The sequence below is a fragment of the Myxine glutinosa genome, chromosome 8 (assembly GCF_964187855.1).
Source record: "Myxine glutinosa chromosome 8, kmMyxGlut1.1, whole genome shotgun sequence".
Taxonomy (NCBI): domain Eukaryota; kingdom Metazoa; phylum Chordata; class Myxini; order Myxiniformes; family Myxinidae; genus Myxine; species Myxine glutinosa.
Window position 1 is genome coordinate 86,166,724 of NC_136268.1, and position 14,550 is coordinate 86,181,273.

The 14,550-nt window shown below is 46.5% G+C and overlaps 1 protein-coding gene and 1 long non-coding RNA gene across 2 annotated transcripts in view; one reads left to right on the plus strand and one right to left on the minus strand.

Moving 5' to 3' along the window:
• The window catches only part of LOC137432671 (uncharacterized), a 243,816-nt gene that overhangs the window by 63,227 nt on the left and 166,039 nt on the right, over window positions 1-14,550 (minus strand). The window lies entirely within an intron of this gene.
• Window positions 1-14,550, plus strand: part of LOC137432664 (transmembrane protein 256 homolog) — a 33,250-nt gene that overhangs the window by 18,025 nt on the left and 675 nt on the right. The window lies entirely within an intron of this gene.

A 14,550-nucleotide genomic window follows, 5' to 3' on the forward strand; every position in this document is an offset into this window, starting at 1 on the left:
TGTCCCGCTGCTCCATTGCACCCTGCCTAACAGACACGCCCACAGTTAACCGAATTGCGGAATGGTCTTCAAACTATACACTGACGGTGGGGAGCATTATTTACAGTGACGCTATTTTATTTACAAAACGCAACCCAGGACCTGTGATTGTTCTTTCTGGGGGGGAGACAGTCTGCTCTGCATCGACGCACCATTAAAACACCCAAAACGCACCAAAAACTTCGCTCTTTCACGAGCCTCGATCTTGTATACAAAAAAAATAAATAATAATAATAATAATAATAATACACCCTCAAGCACCAATCGGTGCAGTCACCACAGTTCATCAATGTTCAATAATAAAAAATAAAATCAACAACCCCTAACCCTGCAGGTGGTCTCTTGCTCTTCGGCTCCCTCTGCTGGCTATTATTATTTCTTCCATTTGTTGTCTTTTTCCTTTGCTGGCGGCCTATTTGCAATGAAATGCACCTAACGTGTCCGTTTTTTAAAATTATTTATGGCCCACAGGGGGCTGACTACGTGTGGTTCACCTGTGGGGCATCGGTGCCCTGTGGCCAAGGTCCACCAGCAAGATTTCGGGCCTTCATGGCCGGTTCCAGCAGAGGGGCCATGCCCCAACCCATGGGGTCCATCAGTGGTGCTCGGCCACAGACATGTGGTCCATAATGTGGTGCATCGATGCAGACAGCTGGTTCTGGGAGTTCCGGGTGCACAATGGCGGACTCACGCACGCTCCACTCGGCGCCCAATGGCGCACAGGTCATGTGGGAGACAAAAGGGGGGAAGACAGATGAGCGAGGGGTAAGGTCACAAGGGTACACATCAACAAAGGCAATGCAAGGCGAAATGCGTACGGAGAGCGAAGTGAGAAAGCTCGTCCCTACCGTACGTCACCCCCCCTGTCACCTACACTACCCTTGCCCTTATCCCATATTTAGAAAAATCTACACATTTACCAATCCGTCGCTATCGTCACGTCTTCCCATATTTCCCTTATACCAAATTCGTCTCCACAATCCCTCTATCCAAAATTTGCCATCACCAATTCATCATCAATCCTCATAAGGAGGAAGAGATGGAACATCAAGCACAATGTCACACCCACGTCATGATGCGTCTCACATTCCAAAACATTTGCACATAAAAATAATAAAAACAACCTGGCATGGTGTGGAGGTACGTCATCTCAGGTGAGTGGATGCAGATGGTGCAAGGAGATTTTCATCCTAACTACTTTCTAAATGACATTAACACACTTTACACTACCCGGGGTCTTTCCCTGCCAATCCATTGGCCAACTTACACTATGGGTTCTAAAAACCAATTCCCATTGACCAAACTGTGGTGCTTCTCAATTTGGGGTCTCACTCCCCCGATTCATCTCCCGGTGCCCTTGCACAATTTCTGGGCTGAGACGTGTAGCTCTCCCAGCAGGTCTACCCACCTGCACACCTCCACCACTGCAGTTGCCACCCGAGCTTACCGAGCTCCTCACCCTAACCTATCTAATTGGGGAAGGCCCCTCCTGGCTCTGTCACCCCTTGGTGCCCTCTGGCACTGGGCTACCCGGGTCCGTCCTCCGGATCCTCGGGCCCCATCCACAACTACCGGCTCCCAGAGCCCACCTGCGGCCTCACCTGGCCGACATCCTCACAGTGGTGGAGTGCCCAAACCAACTACACACACTAACAGGCTACACGCCCAGCCATTTCCACAACACTAATGCACCCATCCAAATACCATTCTTCCACCACGCACCACAGATGCCAATATCCAACCACAATTTACCTGTACCCTCTACCTAACACTTACACTACCCGCCCCGGGTATTCGTGATGGGGGTCCACTCTTCCCCCATTCACACCTTCGCACCATCCACTCCTCTCTATAGTTTCCACCATACTCACTCCACGACCATCCATTCCAATACTCCATATATTCCATACCATTTATTCCATACACCTGTTCTCCATTCACCTGTAGTTGCACACCTGTGCAATCATACCTGGTGCCACCTGCACCCTCCTTCCTTCCTGGACCATATGGTCAACACAACACCCATCACCTTCACTCACTCATACACTGCTCCACACACCTGTTCAGTTGCACACCTGTGCAATCACACCTGTTCCTTACACACTTTTCACAATACACTTCTGAATACACTTCCAACACTCACACAGCATCATCTAAACTACCTGTTGCCCTGCTAACTTAGTGCTCCCCGTCTTCCCTTTAAACTAAGCACATACCACGTCATTATCATCCACACTAATCTACCTGCGTCCCCACTACAGGTATCATTGTCACTACCTAATCTTAACGTCACCTAAGGTCGTTCTTTTCTAGATCCCTACACACGATATATCCTAACCCTCCCGGGCTAGTTTTCACTGCCATAAACCCCATAAACTAGTGCTCCTTTGCCCCTGCTGTGAGGGATGGTGGATTGGCCATCCCATCACATGGGGCATCTCTTACTATCAATTTTGCTCGTCCAATTTCCACAAATCAAAAATTTGTCAATTACCGCCAATTCTACTCACTATTCTAAATTTCATATCAAATCACTATCACTATCACCATCATCACAGTCCACTCACTAGTGCCTCTCGGTGCGCCAATTCACTTCCACAGCCTGGCTTCGTAAAGCCGAGCAATGAATGCGGGTTGTTTGGTGCCAGCGGCTGGATGCGTCCGGCACTCGGTGCAGGGAAGGACGCTTACCCGGGCCGAGATCCCACGCACCACCTCGGCACGGAGCCATCCCATGGCCCGATCTCGACCTGCCGGAACGCGTCAACAAAAAGGGGTCGCCATGACGACCCTTCCTATCGGGCTGCCCGCTCCGCCTAGTGGAGCACGGACGTGGCCGTTCCAAACGCGGCCCAGCGTGGATCACGTACGGCGGTCCTTTCGAACCCGCCGCGGTTCGGATCCCCGCTGGTCCTCGCGGCACGCGAAGCTGCCCAACGCGCACCGAGGGCCCGATTCGGCTAAATGTCGTTCTAACCGCTAACCCGGTTACCGTCGATGCTTCACCTGCATGCTTACACCCCGCAGCCCGTTCCTTGCTCATACAACCAGCTGTTCCCATGCTCCTCGTCATTGCACCTTCTCTTACACACCCAGGTACACTCATTCCGCTCACAGACTTGGTCACACACCTGACCACCGAACACCTTTGCACACACTCGTCGTTCGCACACCTCACCAACACACCTCTTCGCGCCCCCTTCTCGGTCACCTCCTCTGTGACAATCACAGGTGTGCTCTCACTCGCACACCCAACCACGTGCCTCACTACTAATTCCAGCGTGCATTCTCATACACGCTCTACCATTCCAGGTGTGCATCCTTCCATTCCATGTGTACATCCACTCTCACCTGTCACAACCAACTCATGCTCCGTGTCACTCTCACTACTTTCACCACCACTCTTGACAGCGCACTCACCCTTACTCTTGACAGCGCACTCTTTCCTCATGCACCTGTCCGTTACACACCTTTCTCACGCACACTCTTCCGTTACTTCCTCCGTAACACTCACCACAGGCGTGCACTTTCTTGTTACAGCCTCTGTAACACTTCTCACTACGGGTGTGCATTCTCCCTCACTCTTGACAGCGCACTCTTTCCCCATGCACCCGTCCGTTACACACCTTTCTCGCGCATCCTCTTGCGCACACTCTTCCGTTACTTCCTCCGTAACACTCACCACAGGTTTCCACTTTCTTGTTACATCCTCTGTAACACTCCTCACTACGTGCTTCCATGTGCTCCCTCGCAGACGCGCTACGACCGACTCACTCTCGACAGCACACTCACTCCTTGGCGCGCACTTTTTCCTCACACACCCCAGAGTCGGACATTCTCGCACACCTCCTCCTTCGCACACCGTACCTGTCGCACACTTCACCAACGGCCTCTCACGAACACCCGGGTCCAAAGCAACCCCCAAGCCGACTGAAGCTCCCCTCACATCATATACATTTCCTCGTATATCGCCACTCACCTTGGCACCTCGTCTCCGCACCTCCTTCGCCACCTGCAAACTCTTTATTTGGTTAGCGAGCACATCATCACGATTTGAGCACCGACCTTGTACATATCCCATCACCTCCTCCTGTATTTCTCTCTTAGTTTCTGTCCGTCTCTTCTTAATTTCACTCACCTCTTCTTCCACTTCCTCTAATTTTTGCTTCACCTCTTTTATTTCCCGGTGCGTCTCCTCTATTTCGTCCTCTAAGGCTACCTTGACCGTTTCTATGTGCGTCCTCACCTGCCGGTCCTTCGTCTCCATTACCTCTGTCACCTCGTCCAACCTCATTGTCAGTCCCTCACGTACCATCTGACATTCCTTCTGTGTCGCTATTAAGTCATTTTTAATGTCGTTTTGTGTCGCTTTTAACCCTCCTAGTACCGCAGTGTTCCTTTAAACCTGCTTCGTTAGTTCTTTTTGTCCCTCCATCAGCTGTTCCACCTCCTCCGTCAGGTCCTCTATGCCCCCTTGTAACTTTGCCGTCCCATTTCTCACCTCTTTCTCCATACGCTTTTCACCTCGCTTTACCTCTTCGCGTACCCCCGAGACCTCCTCACTTACACCTCGTCGTATCTCCTCTTTCATCTCCTCCCTCTCTTTTGTAGATGCCACCCTCATCTGTCCCAATTCATCCCTCTGAGCATCCAGTTTGGTTTCTACCCCGATTTTCACCTCCTCTATCTGCTCTCCCATTTGTTTAATTTCTCGGGCGGATTGCTCCCCTATCTCCCGCAATTTGCCTTCCATCCTATTTTCTAACCCCATTAACCCATTTTTCACCCCCTCCATCTGATTCTCCTGGGCAGCCATTCTATTTTCCACCCCCGTTAACCCATTCTTTACCTCTTTTATCCCGTTGTCTAACCCCTCAAATTTAGCTTCTAGCCTTTCCCCCATTTCTCCCATTTTGCCCCCCATTTCTCCCATTTGGCCCCCCATTTGCTCACCCTGAGCATCCATCCGGTTCCCCATTTGTCCCATACTGCTTTTAAAACCTCTAATTTGGTCTCCCAATTGTCACTATTCTTTTCCATAAGGGCCTTCATTTGCATCATAAAAAGGTTCAAATCCACCAGCGGCGCTGCTACGGTCGCGGGCGCCGCTAAATTTGGTGCCGCTACACCCACGTGCGCGAGGACGCCATTTTGTGCGCCTGATACCTCCTCAAACACCTCCTCCATATACATTTCCCCAAGGTCCTGGGTCGATTCTACCCCGTCTATCTCTCCCACCGGCATCCCGTCGCCTTGACCAGCCATGGCGCGATTTCAAAATTCGGGTTTTGTAAAACAAAAGCAATTTCGGTACTTTGTAATTTTGAGCACGTTAAACGCTTCAGGTCCGAATCCGACACACCTGACACCAATTGTTACGGTCCGCGGTTAAGGATGTTGTTTGCCGAGCGAAGGCACCGCGACCTAACAGTTTTTTCCCCGACTCACCCGATTCACCCAGACGTTGGCCGTATCGCGCCACAGCTATTCAATCAGGGAAAAGACAAAGACGACGAATGTGAAGAAAAGGAATAAAAAAGACGAAACAAAGGTTGAAAATACTACTAAATTTATATTCTATTTACAGGCTCAAAATAACCAAGGAGAAGGAAAGATAAGAAAATAATATACAGAAGCTTTTAGAGACACAGGGAAAATACTAGCTTATACAGACTTAATTACCTACCCAGGACAGAACAAACAAAACAAACTCACGTACGCAAATGGGGAACTTGCAGGCAGGAATGGCTGGAAGGAGAGGAAGGTCCGGAGCTGGTAGCACGATCGGCGCGTTCCGCAGCCGCCGTCCCTTTGCGGCCCTGCTCCAAACTGCCGTCCAGGCCCCAAACGGCTGTCGAGTCTTGTTGCTGCTGTAGACGCTGCTGCTGGCGAGCAAGGTGACGAATAGCAGGCTTTGTGCTTCCCTGGATGATCTTCTGCTTTTGGACCTCACAACTCAGCCCTGCTCTGACGACCCAGCTCTTTCCTTTCCACCTCACCACGCAGCTCAGCTCAGCCTTTCAGCTCATCTCTTGGACTCATCTGCTTGTCTCCTTGGGGAGCGTCCCGCGGCGGGTTATATAGGCCCCGCCCTTCACCCTTTGCGAACCTCCCCCAAGCATTCTCTCTCCGCCCTCTCAAGCCAAACCCCTCGTTCTGGGTTGGATGAGCGGGGCCGACTTACTCCTCCCCTCTATGACGAGGTGGAGACCCGCCTTTCTTCCCCAACCCTGCCTCGTGGTCAATGGCGGCTTTGGAGGGGATGTAATTGACAAATTGAGGCTTGGCCATTACGAAAGGGGAAATGGAGGTTTTTGGGAATGGGAATGAAGGGAATCTATCTCTTTTACTCGGTGCGATGGAGTGTCATGTTAATGGACGACAAGGCCTTACCCTAAAACACATAATAAGGATATAAACTACTGAACAAGGGTCTTATAGTGTCCTGCAATGTGGTGTTTCATGGAATTAACTACCGGGACGCCCTTTTTACCTTTACACAACTCTGGAGGCCGGAGGGGCCATATCCAACCAATGTTACACAACAATTTACCACAATACAATACACACAATAAAAAAAATGCAATCCTCATATCCGCAACAATATATATATATATATATATATATATATATATATATATATATATATATATATATATATATATATATATATATATATATATATATATTGTTACGGATCGCGGTTAGATGTTATTTCGACCGAGCGGTGGTGTATTACCGCGACCTAACAGTTATTCCCCGACTAGACCCCGATTCCACCCAGACGTTGACCAAATCGCGCTATGCTAAATCAATGATGGAAAGGACACAACGACTGGGATAGATGAAACGACGCAAGGGGTACAGTTCTCAAGACCTCCGGAGGAGGATATAATTACAGTGGGGGAGAAAAGGGGTAGATTACAAGGTAGTGAGGTAAAGGCACAGAAGAGATAGGCACTTAAATACAATCTTATTTTATCCCAGACAGACCACAGACAAACGGGACAAGGCTGACTTACACAGGGATTGATGGCAGGAAGGGACAGGTAGTCGATAGCACAAGGTGCACCTTGGCTCGGGGACAGGATCAAGCACGGTCCAAGAGATGCAGGGAGGTCTCACTGCGCTCGGAAGGGACGTCTCTCTTGCTTCAAGCTCAGCGCGCATCTGACGTCACCTCCCTCTTCCTGCGCATGCTCAACGGGTAGTGACACGCCCTCGGCTGGTTGGCTCCGCCCCAGATGGGACCGGTCCGCCGCTTCCATTGGGTGCGGGGGTTACCGGGCTCCGCCCTTGATGAGGAGCTGACAGGGAGCCCCTATTTGGTAACCGCGTCGAGCACATGTTTGATGGCGGCTCGTGGGGAAGGCCTCGTGCCCTCCCAACACCCCCTACCAACCAAGCCGGAGTGAGGACGCGCACTCCCTGTGCACGCCGCCGCCGTTGCTGTTGTTGTTGTTGTTTCTGAACCGTGAGGAAGAGCTGCGGGGAGGTATTGGGAGGTCCTAAACTTCCTAACGGTGCCATACAATCACATTCTGGTGCAACGAAGGGTCAGAATTAATGGAAACGAATCCTTAACTGACATAGACTAAGAATAACTAGCAAGATGTCCTATAGTTGTCTACGTGAGATGCGGTGGACCTGGATGCGACATTTAATGGGGGGAAATAGGGAATGGGGGAGGTCGGGTCTACAGAGTGTTGTTTACAGAAAATGGGACTAGGGAATGGGGGATTGGGGATAGTTGGGAAGTATTGAGGAAATAGGGGAATATTTACAAGCGGATATGGATGGATGCAAATCCCATATCCGCAACAATATCTATATGTATGTATATATATATATGTATATATATATATATATATATATATATATATATATATATATATATATATATATATATATATATATATATATATATATATAGATACGTATATCAGAAAATACGAGGGTAAATCAAAAAGTAAAGGCAATTTATTGGGTGTTAGTTTTACACACATATTGCCTTTACTTTTTGATTTACTCTCATATATATATATATATATATATATTGTTGCGGATATGGGATTTGCATCCATCCATATCCGCTTGTAAATATTCCCCTATTTCCTCAATACTTCCCAACTATCCCCAATCCCCCATTCCCTAGTCCCATTTTCTGTAAACAACACTCTGTAGACCCGACCTCCCCCTATTTCCCCCATTAAATGTCGTGCCCAGGTTCACCGCATCTCATGTAAGACAACTATAGGACATCTTGCTAGTTATTCTTAGTCTATGTCAGTTAAGGACTCGTTTCCATTAATTCTGACCCTTCGTTGCACCAGAATGTGATTGTATGGCACCGTTAGGAAGTTTAGGACCTCCCAATACCTCCCCGCAGCTCTTCCTCACAGTTCAACAACAACAACAACAACAACGAGCGCAGGAAGTGCGCGTCCTCACTCCGGCTTGGTTGGTAGGGGGTGTTGGGAGGGCACCAGGCCTTCCCAACGAGCCGCCATCAAACATGTGCTCGACAGGGTTACCAAATAGGGGCTCCCTGTCAGCTCCTCGTCAAGGGCGGAGCCCGGTAACCCACGCACCCAATGGAAGCGGCGGACCGGCCCCAGTGGGGCGGAACCAACCAGCCGAGGGCGTGTCACTCCCGGCTGAGCATGCGCAGTGAGGGGGAGGTGACGGGAGATGCGCGCTGAGCTTGGAGAAAGAAAGACGTCCCCTCCGAGCACTGTGACACCTCCCCGCATCTTCTGGACCGTGCTTTATCCTGTCCCCGAGCCAAGGTGCACCTTGTGCTATCGACCTACCTGTCCCTTCCTGCCATCAATCCCTGTGTAAGTCTGCCTTGTTCCGTTTGTCTGTGGTCTGTCTGGGATAAGATAAGACGGTAATTAAGTGCCCATCTCTTCTGTGTCTTTACCTCACTGCCTTGTAATCTACCCCTTTTCTCCACCACTGTAATTATACCCTCCTCCGGAGGACTTGAGAACTGTACCCCTTGCGTCGTTTCCTCTTTCCCAGTCGTCGTGTCCTTTCTATCATTGATTTGGCATAGCACGATTTGGCCAACGTCTGGGTGAATCGGGTGAGTTGGGGAAGAATCGGGGGAACTGTTCGGTCGCGGTAATACCAACCGCTCGGTAAATAACATCTTTAACCGCGTCCGCAACAATATATATATATAATCATACAGCCGCGGCCAAAAATAATGGCACCCTTGCACTTTTTCAAATAATGCACCATTTCTTCCAGAAAATTGTTGAAATTAAACAATGTTTTGGTGTCCGCATACAGTATGTATTTCTTTGGTTTGCAGTGGAACAAAATCAAAAAAGCTGATAAAAATTACGAAATCTTTGCTTATTCCACATAAATCCTAAAATTTCCCGGACAATATTATTGGCACCTTTTAGAAGTTGTTTAAAATAATTAGATTTCAAGCAGGTGATTCTCCTTCACTTTGGAATTGAACTCACTGATTGGTGATTTGCAGGTGCCTGCAATATAAAAATCACTCATTCAACCAGTTTAAATAGAGTAAAGGAGTCATTCTGCTGTTTTGTGTCACCGTGTGTCGTGCAATGAGCAAGGAGAAAAGAAAGAAAACCAGAGAATTGTCTGAGGGGGTCAGACACAAGATTGTAGCCAAGCATGGACAATCTCAAGGCTACAAGTACATCTCCAGAGACCTTGATGTTGTCCACCATACACAATGTTATCAGGAAGTTTAACGCCCATGGCACTGTAGCTCCCTGGATATGACCATAAGAGAAAATTTGACTGAAGATTGCAGCGAAGGACTGTTCAAATGGTGGAGAAAGCACCTCGATCAACTGCCAAACAGATCCAAGCTGACCTGCAGACATAAGGTACGACAGTTTCAACTCACACCATCCGTCACCAACTCGATGAGAGGGGGTTCTATGGTAGGAGACCCAGGCTGAGAGACAGACATAAGAAAGCCCGACTGGAGTTTTCCAAAGCACACCTGAACAAGCCAAAATCCTTCTGGGAGAATGTCCTATGGACAGATGAGACGAAATTAGAGCTTTTTGGTAAAGCATATCATCTCTGTTTACAGAAAACAAAATGAAGCCTTCAAAGAAACTAACACCTTCCCCACAGTCAAACATGGAGAAGGTTCAGTGATGTTTTGGGGTTGCTGTGCTGCCTGTGGCACTAGGTGCCTTGAATGTGTGAATGGCATCATGAAATATGGAGATTACCAAAGCATTTTGGAGCGCAATGTTGAACCCAGTGTCAGAAAGCTGTGTCTCCATCAAAGGTCATCGGTCTTTCAGCAGGACAATGACACAAAAACACTTCAAAATGCACCCAGGACTGGTTCAAGACAAAACACTGGACTGTTTTGAAGTGACCAGCAATGAGTACAGATATAAATCCCATTGAACACCTGTGGGGAGATCTTAAAACAGCAGTTGGGAGAAGGCACCCTTCAAATCTGAGAGAACTGGAGCAGTTTGCACAAGAAGAGTGGGCCAAACTGCCAGTCGAGAGGTGCAGGAAGCTCATTCATGACTTTAGGAAGCGCTTGACTGCAGTTATTTTGTCGAAAGGTTGTGCTACCAAATATTAAGTCAAAGGTATCAATAAATTTGTCAATGCCATTTCTTTTTATTTTCTGATTTAAAAGGATATATTAAGTTCTGAATAAAAAACAACGGTTCTGTAATATTAACAGTGAAATAAATAATTGTGGACCAAACTACTTTTGTCAATTTCAACTTATTTTTCGAGAAAATTGTGAGTTATTTGAAAAAAGTGCAAAGGTGCCAATATTTTTGGCCACGACTGTATCTCTATATATAAAGGAAGCCTCTCCTCAGTGAAAGACGCATGAAAGCCCACTTGGACTTTTTAAAAGAGCACCTGAAGGACTCTCAGACTGTGAGAAACAAGATTCTGTGGTCTGATGAAACCAAGATTGAACTGTTTGGCTTCCGTCTGGCCACTGTGCCCTAAAGGCTAAAGCCCAGATCGGTGGAGTGTTGCAGTGATGGTTGTCCTTCTGGAAGTTTCTCCCATCTACACACAGGATCTCTGGAGCTCAGCCAGAGTGACCATCGGGTTATTGGTCACCTCTCTTACCAAGGCCCTTCTCCCCCGATTGCTCAGTTTGGCCGGGCGGCCAGCTCTAGGAAGATTCCTGGTTGTTCCAAACTTCTTCCATTTAAGAATTATGGAGGCCTCTGTGCTCTTGGGAACCTTCAATGCAGCAGATTTTTTTTTTGTAGGCTTCCCCAGATCTGTGCCTCCACACAATCCTGTCTCTCAGCTCTGCAGGCAGTTCCTTCGACCTCAAGGCTTGGTTTTGCTTTGATATGCATTGTCAGCTGTGAGACCTTATATAGACAGGTGTGTGCCTTTCCAAATCATGTCCAATCAATTGAATTAACCACAGGTGGACTCCAATCAAGGTGTAGAAACATCTCAAAGATGATTAAGAGAAATGGGAGGCACCTGAGCTAAATTTCACGTGTCATAGCAAAGGGTATGAATACTTATGTCAATGTGATAGTTCAGTTTTTTCTTTTTAATAAATTTGCAAAACTTTCTAAAATCATGTTTTCTCTTTCACATTATGGGGGTATTGAGTGTAGATTGATGAGGGAAAAAATGAATTTAAACGATATTCAGCATAAGGCTGCAACATAACAAAATGTGAAAAAAGTGAAGGGGTCTGAATACTTTCTGAATGCACTGTATATATCATATCCTGTACCTTTTCACCACTCTGTTTGTAACTATTCTAACTACGATTCTGCTATATTAAACGTTTTTCCAAGGTTTTGATTTGTTTACTTTATGGGGAACACCAACGCATTTGTTTTTTTTTCTTGAAAACCACTGAAAATCACTAATCACGGTCTAATTTGAAAGGAAAGTTTATTTTTGCCAATCACAAAATGTCGAAAAAAGCCCAAGAGTGTCGATTTTCTATTTCGCCAGTGATGTCACACTATGAGCTCACCTTGATCCAAATGGCGGTTTACATAGAGAACAGTGTATATCGAGCTCAAATTCCGATACTGTTTCCACCGTCATTAGCAACTCTCAAGGTTCTCAGTATGTTGAAACTGTTCAGTGGGATTTTGAAGAAACGATTGGAGACAAAATTAGTGATGGAAACACTTTTGGGGGGGGGGGGGGGGGGGGGGATTTCTCCAGATGGGGAGCCATATCGTTTCGAGCCTTGTGCGAGTGATTCATACTGTTCGTAGTGCAGATGAAAACACCGGTCGCATGTTCACTACAGATTGGTCAGTTTTGTTTTTCTATTCAATTGACAGTTTATCAGGGATTTTGTATTAATTGATAAATCAGTTATGTTACTCCAGAAGAAATATGGCACACGGCACTGCACGCACACGGCACTGCACGACACTGGATGGACATAGCAAGGACATGACACAACACACCACGGACACCACCCAAGCATACTCGGGCATCGCTCAGGCACACTCAAGCACCACCCAGGCACTCTCAGACATTGCTGACCCAAATGAGCAAGAATGTTACAGGATCAGTTCATTTTAAACTTTCCTGGGACGCCATTTGTGTCTGTGATCTGTGTCTTCTCCCACCATCGTGTCTGTGCCGCGTCGATGTCTTCTCCCGGTGGAGGAAGAGTGGGGGGAGAGTGGTGGTGGTGAGGTGAGATCGGTCGCTGGCAAGCCAACACAGGTGTTTGATTCACCGCTCAAATCGCCTGTTCACATATGCTGGTATCTGGGTAGAGATGATGTTACAGTTTCAAGCGACGGCTGTTTCTTCTGCTGAATCCTGGGGATGGCATCCTCTCTCAATCGTAGTGGACAACCGCAAGATCTAGCCATCTCTGTTGTTTCATGACAGTTCTCTGTCAAATTTTCCTAGCGCAAAGCGAACATTTTCTAGTATCCACACACGGGTATTTCAGACAAACCTCGTCTAATTTCTAGCAATCCTCGGCTCTTTTGGAAATTGGTGTAGCATGAAACCATCTCAGTTTGTATTATTACAACCACCAAGGATGCATCGACCTGACATATTTCTGGAAATTCGAAAATTATTCGTCATTTGAGTTAAATTGTACCGCGATGTAACCCGTAGATAGTACGGGTATGGCAATCGACTTTCTAGTGTGACATCATGGCTAGATGTGAAGGAGAAGAACATTTCGACTTTTAATTGCACAATTACAAACTTTATAAAGCAGACATTGGAAAAAGACATATCATATCTATTTTGTAGGGTAACAAGGGATATATTAGCGTCGAGGTGGTCTAAGTATTTGGGTTCCCATTTGACATGCCAGGATTTATACTTTGCAGCATATCATTTTCTCATTAGTATTTTATTTTACAGTTATTGATGAATATTATCTTTAAGTGTCTGGTATACATATGTCCAGCTGACAGAGTAGCCTAGAATAGAACGCAGCCATCTTCAAGCTGTTAAGACTGGGTTTGCATCTCAGTCCAGGTGTAAAGTCATCCTGGTGTTTTGCAGGCAGGGTGAAAGGTCAATGTGTGCAGGGTCCCTCATAGTAAGGTAGCTTAGAGGAAATGCCATTACAGGCCGACCAAAAGCACCAAATATTCTCCAGAATTTCTTTAGGGTGCTGTGATTGATTTCAGATGGGAAGTCATAAAAAATGGAAAATAAAAAAATTCCAGAAAATGATACTTCTCTTAATTATATGTGATTTATTGTTTATATATGATTACTTCATACACATTATAAATCACATAGTTCTTACAAAAGGTCCAAAATTTGCCCAAGATAATTGAAATATTGAAGATTTATAAAGTTTGAATAAAACTGTCCAAAACATTAAGATTACACGAGATATTGTCCGCCATTGTCCCCTTATTTACAGCCATCACATATGAAGCATTTTCCACTCTTTTATATTTAAAGTGAATAAAAGTACAGATGACCTCTATATTTTTTCGCAATAACTGTTATAAAAAGACCGATGGAGGACAAATGCCATATCTGTGGATAATATCCCATGTTGAGTTTCAGTATGCCCTACTGAGGTCTCATTATACTATTTCTGGGTGGCTACCCTTCTGAAATTAATTAATATGACGTGAGGAACATTCTTGGAAAATTTGGCACTTTTGTCCTGCCCCCCACACCCCCAGTAACAGTATTTCCAAAATATTTAATTAAGCGACCTTACTATCAGATGGATGTTAAGCATCTGCTCGCATTACTTGGCAGACATTAAAGATCATTGTCCTTCACGAAGAGCGAGTTAAAATCACAAACTCCTGTCACCTTCAGTCAAAGGTCAGGCCTGGCCAGCTAGTTCGTGAAACACCTGGGCTAAAAACATTCCCCGACCGACCCCACAAGGTGTGAATGATTGGAGCCTTTGATTAAGAATACAAAGAAGTAGTATAATCGACTTGCAAAATTGTCAATAATGTCATGGTGTGGTAAAGTGTGGAAGGAACATGAAATTGCAAAATAGGAAGTTCAATTTCAGTCATT